Raw genomic sequence first — 8,978 nt, forward strand, 5'->3', positions numbered from 1 at the left:
CCTCCAGGGTGAGTGACTGGGCTGAGATGCTCTTGGGTTTAAAACGATGCTGCTCGTAGATCCAGGTGCTGCCAGGTTGGGCTATAACTCCAAGGACGCTATCCTAGTCGAACTGGTACATCTGGCGCTTACGAGATGCTTCTTGATATGCATCCCATCCCTCTGGACTAGGTGAAAGGTCCATTGCTCTCTGTATGGCACTCTCGGAGACAGGGACTTACTGCTGACAAACGTAGACAGTCTGCAGAGTAGGCGAGTAGAAGTTGGAGTAGAATTCAACTACCCATGATAAGTTGGCCTCTCTTGGATGCCTCCTCAAAATTCCCCACTGTCTCTTCTCTATACGAGGCTCCACAAAATCAATAAAGTGTGTTGGGACGATGAGTAGATGCTCATTGTTGTAGTTCCTCTCAGCCAAGGTAGGGAACATCTGTTCGCAGTAATGGTTACTGAACCGCGTGGAGTCTCATGCGGGAAAGGCTTTTTCTGCTTCATCAACCTTAATGATCCTCTTTACCCGCTTTGTTGGTGGCTTGACACTGGTAGAGGGTAGTGCTTTTGTCGGTGTTTGCTTGGTTCCTCTCCTTGTCGGTGGCTTCTCAGTGGCCTTCTCTTTTCCTTTCTTGGTACCCATGCCTAAGGAAGAAGGAAAGAGAAAAATTGTTAAATATAGATAATCAAACAACCGGAAGGGAGAAATTCCAAGTGATAATGAATGCCAAAAAAAAAATAATAGCTTAAATACATGGTAGCTACAACATGTAGGTAAGACAATAATTAAGAGTGAGAAGGCAATTCATAATTAAATAGATGCAAGAGAGTAAAAGCATGCAAGGAATAGGCATGAGAAGCAAAATTCAAGCATCAATAATTAAATGTGCCAATGTAGAGAGTATGTGTATGATGACAATTGTGAATGATAATCCCAAATACATGTGGAGTACAAGTGTTGTGAAAAAGAGACATTCAAGTAAAAGAGTAAAACAAAATAGAGTTCAAGATGCCATAGGTATTTTTTCACAAACACTTGGTGAGCAAGTTAAAGTAAGAATGAAAATAATATAATCCAAATGTATATGAGAGCCAAATTAAAATATCAATTGTTAGATCATTCCATATAATATTCACAAGCTTCAGTATAGTAAGGTAATACCCAAATAAAACTCTAATACTAACATAAGAATACATGAAAAAGAAACCAAGGATAATTAAACTAAAAGAAAAATAGAGAAAAAGGAAATATAAATAAATGCAATAATGAAAGATTAGATGGGAGGAAGAAAAGAACCTGAGGAAGAAGATGGAGAAGGAAAGAAGAAAGTAATAGAAAGTAACAAAGAATAGGGAAGAAGAAAGAAAGAAGAAGGAAGAAATAATTAGGATTGAAAAGAATTGGGATTGGGGGAAAGGAGAATTGAAATCAGGTGCTGAAGTGGATTAATTGTGCGTCGCATGCGACGCATATGCGTGCACCACGCGTACGCATGGATCGCGCTAATTTCAGGCGATGCGTATGCGTCTGGGACGCGTACGTGTGATGATTGGTTGTGCGAATGGCGCGAAGGCAGCCCCGCGCACGCACAACTCTCTGTTCAATACGCACGAGAGCCAAAAATGCATATGACGCGCGCGCGTTAGGGACGCGTACACGTGGTGTGCTAAAATCGTAAGCGACACGTACGCATGAAGGATGCGTACGCGTGGACTTGCTTGGGCGCAAGGCACGTGTCCAGCACCACTCATGCCCAACTTTCTGTTCAATTCCTTTATTTCACGCACACACATATGACGCGTACGCATCAGCGACGCTTACACGTCATGTGCTTTTTTTTTTTTTGCAGAATGCAGATGAATATGTAGAAATTATGAATGACTACTATGAAAAACAAAAGAAACTAAAACTAGGAATGAAAAATGAACGATCATACCATGGTGGATTGTCTCCCACCTAACACTTTGCTTTTACGTCCTTAAGTTGGACGGTCCACAAGCTCAATCTGCTTCTGTTGGTGGATCCTCCAAGAAGAAGACCTCTAATTCTTTATTGTCCTTCATCTTCTCACCATGATACAGCTTTAAGTGATGTCCATTGACCTTGATGAATTTGGAACTTGAAGGATGACTCAGGTGAAAGACTCCGTATGGCTCTGCCTTTTCTACCCTGTAGGGGCCTTCCCATCTTGAACGCAGCTGATGAGCGGATAATTTATACGCTTTTTGGCATTGTTTTTAGTATGTTTTTAGTAGGATCTAGTTACTTTTAGGGATGTTTTCATTAGTTTTTATGTTAAATTCACATTTCTGGACTTTACTATGAGTTTGTGTGTTTTTCTGTGATTTCAGGTATTTTCTGGCTGAAATTGAGGGACTTGAGCAGAAATCAGATTCAGAGGTTGAAGAAGGACTGCTGATGCTGTTGGATTCTGACCTCCCTGCACTCAAAGTGGATTTTCTGGAGCTACAAAACTCGAAATGGCGCGCTTCCAATTGCGTTGGAAAGTAGACATCCAGGGCTTTCCAGAAATATATAATAGTCCATACTTTGGCCAAGAATTGACGACGTAAACTGGCGTTCAACGCCAGCCTTCTGCCCAAATCTGGCGTCCAGCGCCAGAAAAGGATCCAAAACCAGAGTTGAACGCCCAAACTGGCACAGAAACTGGCGTTCAACTCCACAAATGGCCTCTGCACGTGCAACACTCAGGCTCATCCCAAACATACACCAAGTGGGCCCCGGAAGTGGATTTATGCATCAATTACTTACTCATGTAAACCCTAGTGACTAGTTTATTATAAATAGGACCTCTTACTATTGTATTAGACGTCTTTTTGACCATCTTTGGTCTCAGTTTTATTCCATTGTTCATCTTAGGAGACTATTGATCTCGTTTAGGGGGCTGGCCATCTCGGCCATGCCTGGACCTTCACTTATGTATTTTCAACGGTAGAGTTTCTACACTCCATAGATTAAGGTGTGGAGCTCTGCTGTTCCTCAAAGATTAATGCAAAGTACTACTATTTTCTATTCAATTCTTCTTATTTCACTTCTAAGATATCCATTCGCACCCAAGAACGTGATGAAGGTGATGATTATGTGTGACGCTCATCATCCTTCCCCCTTATGAACGCGTGCCTGACAAACACTTCTGTTCTACGTGAAATAAGCTAGAATGAATATCTCTCAGATCTCCTAACCGGAATCTTCGTGGCGTAAGCTAGAATGATGGCGGCATTCAAGAGAATTCGGAAGGTCTAAACCTTGTCTGTGGTATTCTGAGTAGGATTCAATGATTGAATGACTGTGACGAGCTTCAAACTCGCGATTGTTGGGCGTTAGTGACAGACGCAAAAGGAGGGTGAATCCTATTCCAGCATGATCGAGAACCGACAGATGAATAGCCGTGCCGTGACAGGGTGCGTGAGCATATTATTCACTGAGAGGAGGGGATGTAGCCACTGACAACGGTGATGCCCTTGCATAAAGCCAGCCATGGAAAGGAGTGAGACTGATTGGATGAAGACAGCAGGAAAGCAGAGGTTCAGAGGAACGAAAAGCATCTCCATTCTCTTATCTGAAATTCTCACCAATGAATTACATAAGTATCTCTATCCCTATTCTATTATTAAATTTTGAAAACTCCATTATCACTTTATATCTGCCTGACTGAGATCTGCAAGGTGACCATAGCTTGCTTCATACCAACAATCTCCGTGGGATTCGACCCTTACTCACGTAAGGTATTACTTGGACGACCCAGTGCACTTGCTGGTTAGTTGTATCGAAGTTGTGACAATTATGAATTAAGATCAGAGCACCAAGCTTTGGAGCCATTACCAGGATTTGTTCGAGCCTGGAGATCACAATTTCGTGCACCAAGTTTTTGGCGCCGTTGCCGGTGATTGTTTGAGTCTTCGGCAAGCTTTTGGTCCGGTAACATCAGTGCCAGATTCCCTTTTGATCCGGCAACAGCACCAAGTTTTTGGCGCCGTTGCCGGGGATTGTTTGAGTCTTCGGCAAGCTTTTGGTCCGGTAACATCAGTGCCAGATTCCCTTTTGATCCGGCAACAGCACCAAGTTTTTGGCGCCGTTGCCGGGGATTGTTTGAGTTTGGACAACTGACGGTTCATCTTGTTGCTCAGATTAGGTAATTTTCTTTTCAAAAATTTTTCAAAAAAAAAATATTTCAAAACTTTCTCATCTGTTTTCGAAAAAAAAAAGAAAAAAATAATAATAAAAATAAAAATGCTTTCAAAAATATATTTTCTTTTCAGAATTTTTAAGAATGAATTCTAGTGTTTCATGAAACATGTTGAAGCCTGGCTGGCTGTAAAGCCATGTCTAAATTTATTTGGACTGAGGCTTGCAATTTGTTAGCAAGAGCAATTTAGTTGTTGCTCATCCACCCGCTGCTGATCCATGATCACCTGCTGAAGCTTGGCTGGCCATTGGCCATGTCTAGTGTTTTGGACTGGAGCTTTCTTTGAAAGCTTGGCTGGCTAGTGAGCCATGTCTAATTCCTGGACTGAAGCTTTAGACTAACATGGCAAGATTCCTGGAATTCATACTAAAAATTTTGGAATCCTTATTTTTCTTTTTCAAGACTATTTTCGAAAAATATAAAATGAAAATCCAAAAAAATTAGAAAATCATAAAAATCAAAAATATTTTGTGTTTCTTGTTTGAGTCTTGAGTCACATTATAAGTTTGGTGTCACTTGCATATGCATCTTGCATTTTTTTCGAAAATATCATGCATTCATAGTGTTCGTCATGATCTTCAAGTTGTTCTTGGTAAAGTCTTCTTGTTTGATCTTTATGATTTTTTGTTTTGTGTCTTTTCATGTTTTTCATATGCATTCTTGAATTCTTAGTGCGTAAGCATTAAAGAATTCTAAGTTTGGTGTCTTGCATATTTTCTTTGCATTAAAAATTTTTCAAAATTGTGTCTATGATGTTCATCTTGACATTCATAGTGTTCTTGGTGTTCATCTTGACATTCATAGCATTCTTGCATGCATCACATGTTTTGATCTAAAAATTTCATGCATTGCATCATTTAAGTGTTTTTCTCTTGCATCATAAAAATTCAAAAATAAAAAAATATCTTTCCCTTTTTCTCTCATCAAATTCGAAAATTTGAGTTGACTTTTTCAAAATTTTTTTAAAATCAAGTTGCTTTCATGAGTCAAATCAAATTTTCAATTTGAAAATCTTATCTTTTCCAAAATCTTTTTCAAAAATCAAATCTTTTTCAAAATTCTTAGTTATTTTCGAAAATTTCAAAAATATTTTTCAAAAATCTTTTTCTTATTTTTATACCAAATTTTCGAAAATAACATAATCAATTAATGTTTTGATTCAAAAATTTGAAGTTTGTTACTTGCTTGTTAAGAAAAGATTCAAACTTTAAGTTCTAGAATCATATCTTGTGATTCCTTGTGAATCAAGTCATTAATTGTGATTTTAAAAATCAAATCTTTTTCAAAACTAATTTCTATCATATCTTTTCAAAAAATATCTTCTTATCTTATCTTTTTCAAAATTTGATTTCAAAAATATCTTTTCAAATATCTTTTCTAACTTCCTAACTTCTTATCTTTTCAAAATTGGTTTTCAAAATTTGTTTCAACTAACTAACTAACTTTTTGTTTGTTTCTTAACTTTTTCAAAACCACCTAACTAACTCTCTCTCTCTCATTTTCGAAAACATCTTCCCCCTTTTTCAAAATTTCTTTTTAATTTATTAATTATTTTATTTTTTTCTTAATCTTAATTTTCGAAAATCACTAACAGTTTTCAAAAACCATTTTCAAAAATCACTAACTCTTTTTCAAAATAATTTTCGAAAATTATCCCTCCCCCATCTCATTCTATTTATTCATTCATATCCTAACATCTCATCTCACATCTCTTCCATCCGTACAGTTGTGTTTCTTCCTTTACATCACATCCTTTATCTCCCCCTCTTCTTCTACTCACACAGGGATCCCTATACTGGGGTATAAAGGATCTCCATTATTATTATTATTTTTCTGTGCCTTCTTCTTTGTCATATGATCAGGAGTAAGGATAAGAACATTCTTGTGGAAGCAGATCCAGAACCTGAAAGGACTCTGAAGAGAAAATTAAGAGAAGCTAAAATACAACAATCCAGAGATAACCTTTCAGAAATTTTCGAACAGGAAGAGGAGATGGCAGCCGAAAATAATAATAATATAAGGAAGATGCTTGGTGACTTTACTGCACCTAATTCCAATTTACATGGAAGAAGCATCTCCATTCCTGCCATTGGAGCAAACAACTTTGAGCTGAAACCTCAATTAGTTTCTCTGATGCAGCAGAACTGCAAGTTTCATGGACTTCCATCTGAAGATCCTTTTCAGTTCTTAACTGAATTCTTGCAGATATGTGATACTGTTAAGACTAATGGAGTAGATCCTGAAGTCTACAGGCTCATGCTTTTCCCTTTTGCTGTAAGAGACAGAGCTAGATTATGGTTGGATTCTCAACCCAAAGACAGCCTGAACTCTTGGGATAAGCTGGTCACGGCTTTCTTAGCCAAGTACTTTCCTCCTCAAAAGCTGAGCAAGCTTAGAGCTGATGTTCAAACCTTCAGACAGAAAGAAGGTGAATCCCTCTATGAAGCTTGGAAAAGATACAAACAGTTGACCAAAAAGTGTCCTTCTGACATGCTTTCAGAATGGACCATCCTGGATATATTCTATGATGGTTTATCTGAGTTATCAAAGATGTCATTGGACACTTCTGCAGGTGGATCCATTCACCTAAAGAAAACGTCTGCAGAAGCTCAAGAACTCATTGACATGGTTGCTAATAACCAGTTCATGTACACTTCTGAAAGGAATCCTGTGAATAATGAGACGCCTATGAAGAAGGGAGTTCTTGAGGTTGATACTCTGAATGCCATATTGGCTCAGAACAAAATATTGGCTCAGCAAGTCAATATGATTTCTCAGAGTCTGCATGGAATGCAAGCTGCATCCAACAGTACTCAAGAGGCATCTTCTGAAGAAGAAGCCTATGATCCTGAGAACCCTGCAATAGCAGAGGTAAATTACTTAGGTGAACCTTATGGAAACACCTATAACTCAACATGGAGAAATCATCCAAATTTCTCATGGAAGGATCAAAAGCCCCAACAAGGCTTTAATAATGGTGGAAGAAACAGGTTTAACAATAATAAACCTTTTCCATCATCCACTCAGCAACAGACAGAGAACTCTGAACAAAATGCTTCTAATTTAGCAAATCTAGTCTCTGATCTATCTAAGGCCACTGTAAGTTTCATGAATGAAACAAGGTCTTCCATTAGAAATTTGGAAGCACAAGTGGGCCAGCTGAGTAAAAGGATCACTGAAATCCCTCCTAGTACTCTCCCAAGCAATACAGAAGAGAATCCAAAAGGAGAGTGCAAGGTCATTGACATAAGTGCCATGGTCGAACCTGTGAGGAGAGGAGAGGATGTGAATCCCAAGGAGGAAGACCTCCTGGGACGTCCAGTGACCAATAAGGAGCTTCCCTTTGAGGAACCAAGGGATTCTGAGACCCATCTAGAGACCATAGAGATCCCATTGAACCTCCTTATCCCCTTCATGAGCTCTGATGAGTATTCCTCTTCTGAAGAGAATGAGGATGTTACTGAAGAGCAAACTGCCAAGTTTCTTGGTGCAATCATGAAGCTGAATGCCAAATTGTTTGGCATTGATGCTTGGGAAGTTGAACCTCCCTTGTTCATCAATGAACTAAGTGATCTGGATCAACTGACATTGCCTCAGAAGAGACAGAATCCTGGAAAGTTCATAATACCATGTACCATAGGCACCATGATCTTTAAGGCTCTGTGTGACCTTGGTTCAGGAATAAACCTCATGCCCCTCTCTGTAATAGAGAAACTGGGAATCTATGGGGTGCAGGCTGCTAAAATCTCACTAGAGATGGCAGACAGCTCAAGAAAACAGGCATATGGACAAGTAGAGGACGTGTTAGTAAAGGTTGAAGGCCTTTACATCCCTGCTGATTTCATAGTCCTGGATACTGGAAAGGAAGAGGATGAATCCATCATCCTAGGAAGACCTTTCCTGGGCACAGCAAGAGCTGTGATTGATGTTGACAGAGGTGAAATAGTCCTTCAATGGAATGAGGACTCCCTTGTGTTTAAAACTCAAGGATCTCCCTCTGCAACCATGGAGAGGAAGCATGAAAAGCTTCTCTCAAAGCAGAGTCAACCAGAGCCCCCACAGTCAAACTCTAAGTTTGGTGTTGGGAGGCCACAACCAAACTCTAAGTTTGGTGTTGAACTCCCATATCCAAACTCTAAGTTTGGTGTTGGAGAGTCTCAACAAAACTCTGCACATCTGTGAGGCTCCATGAGAGCCCACTGTCAAGCTATTGACATTAAAGAAGCGCTTGTTGGGAGGCAACCCAATGTTTATCTAATTCTTATTTTTCATGTTTTCTTAGGTTCATGATCATGTGGAGTCACAAAATAAATATAAAAATTGAAAACGGAATCAAAAACAGCAGAAGAAAAATCACACCCTGGAGGAGCATCTGTCTGGCGTTCAGCGCCAGAACAGAGCATGGTTCTGGCGTTGAACGCCCAAAATGGGCAACTTCTGGGCGCTGAACGCCAGAACAGGCATGGTTCTGGCGTTCAACGCCAGAAATGGCACATAGATGGGCGTTGAACGCCCAAAATGGCCACCAACCTGGCGCTGAACGCCCAGAGTTGGATACAAAGGCATTTTTACATGCCTAATGGGTGCAGGGATGTAAATCCTTGAACACCTCAGGATCTGTGGACCCCACAGGATCCACTCAGGATCTGTGGACCCCACAGGATCCCCACCTACCTCCACTCACTTCTTCTCACCACTCTCTTTCACACAACCCCATAAACACTCTTACCCAAAAACCCTTCACCAATCACCTCAAACTCTCTTCCCCATCACCTCTTC

The 8,978-nt window shown here is 39.8% G+C and overlaps 1 non-coding gene across 1 annotated transcript; it reads right to left on the reverse strand.

Annotated features, from left to right (window-relative positions):
* Nucleotides 1-6,587: 6,587 nt before the first annotated feature.
* Nucleotides 6,588-6,695, reverse strand: LOC148581689 (small nucleolar RNA R71). Its single transcript, XR_015898390.1, has one exon. It is a non-coding gene; the product is annotated as a small nucleolar RNA R71 (small nucleolar RNA).
* Nucleotides 6,696-8,978: the final 2,283 nt, after the last annotated feature.

The sequence above is a fragment of the Arachis ipaensis genome, chromosome B10 (assembly GCF_059453495.1).
Source record: "Arachis ipaensis isolate K30076 ecotype BB chromosome B10, ASM5945349v1, whole genome shotgun sequence".
In the NCBI taxonomy this organism is placed as follows: domain Eukaryota; kingdom Viridiplantae; phylum Streptophyta; class Magnoliopsida; order Fabales; family Fabaceae; genus Arachis; species Arachis ipaensis.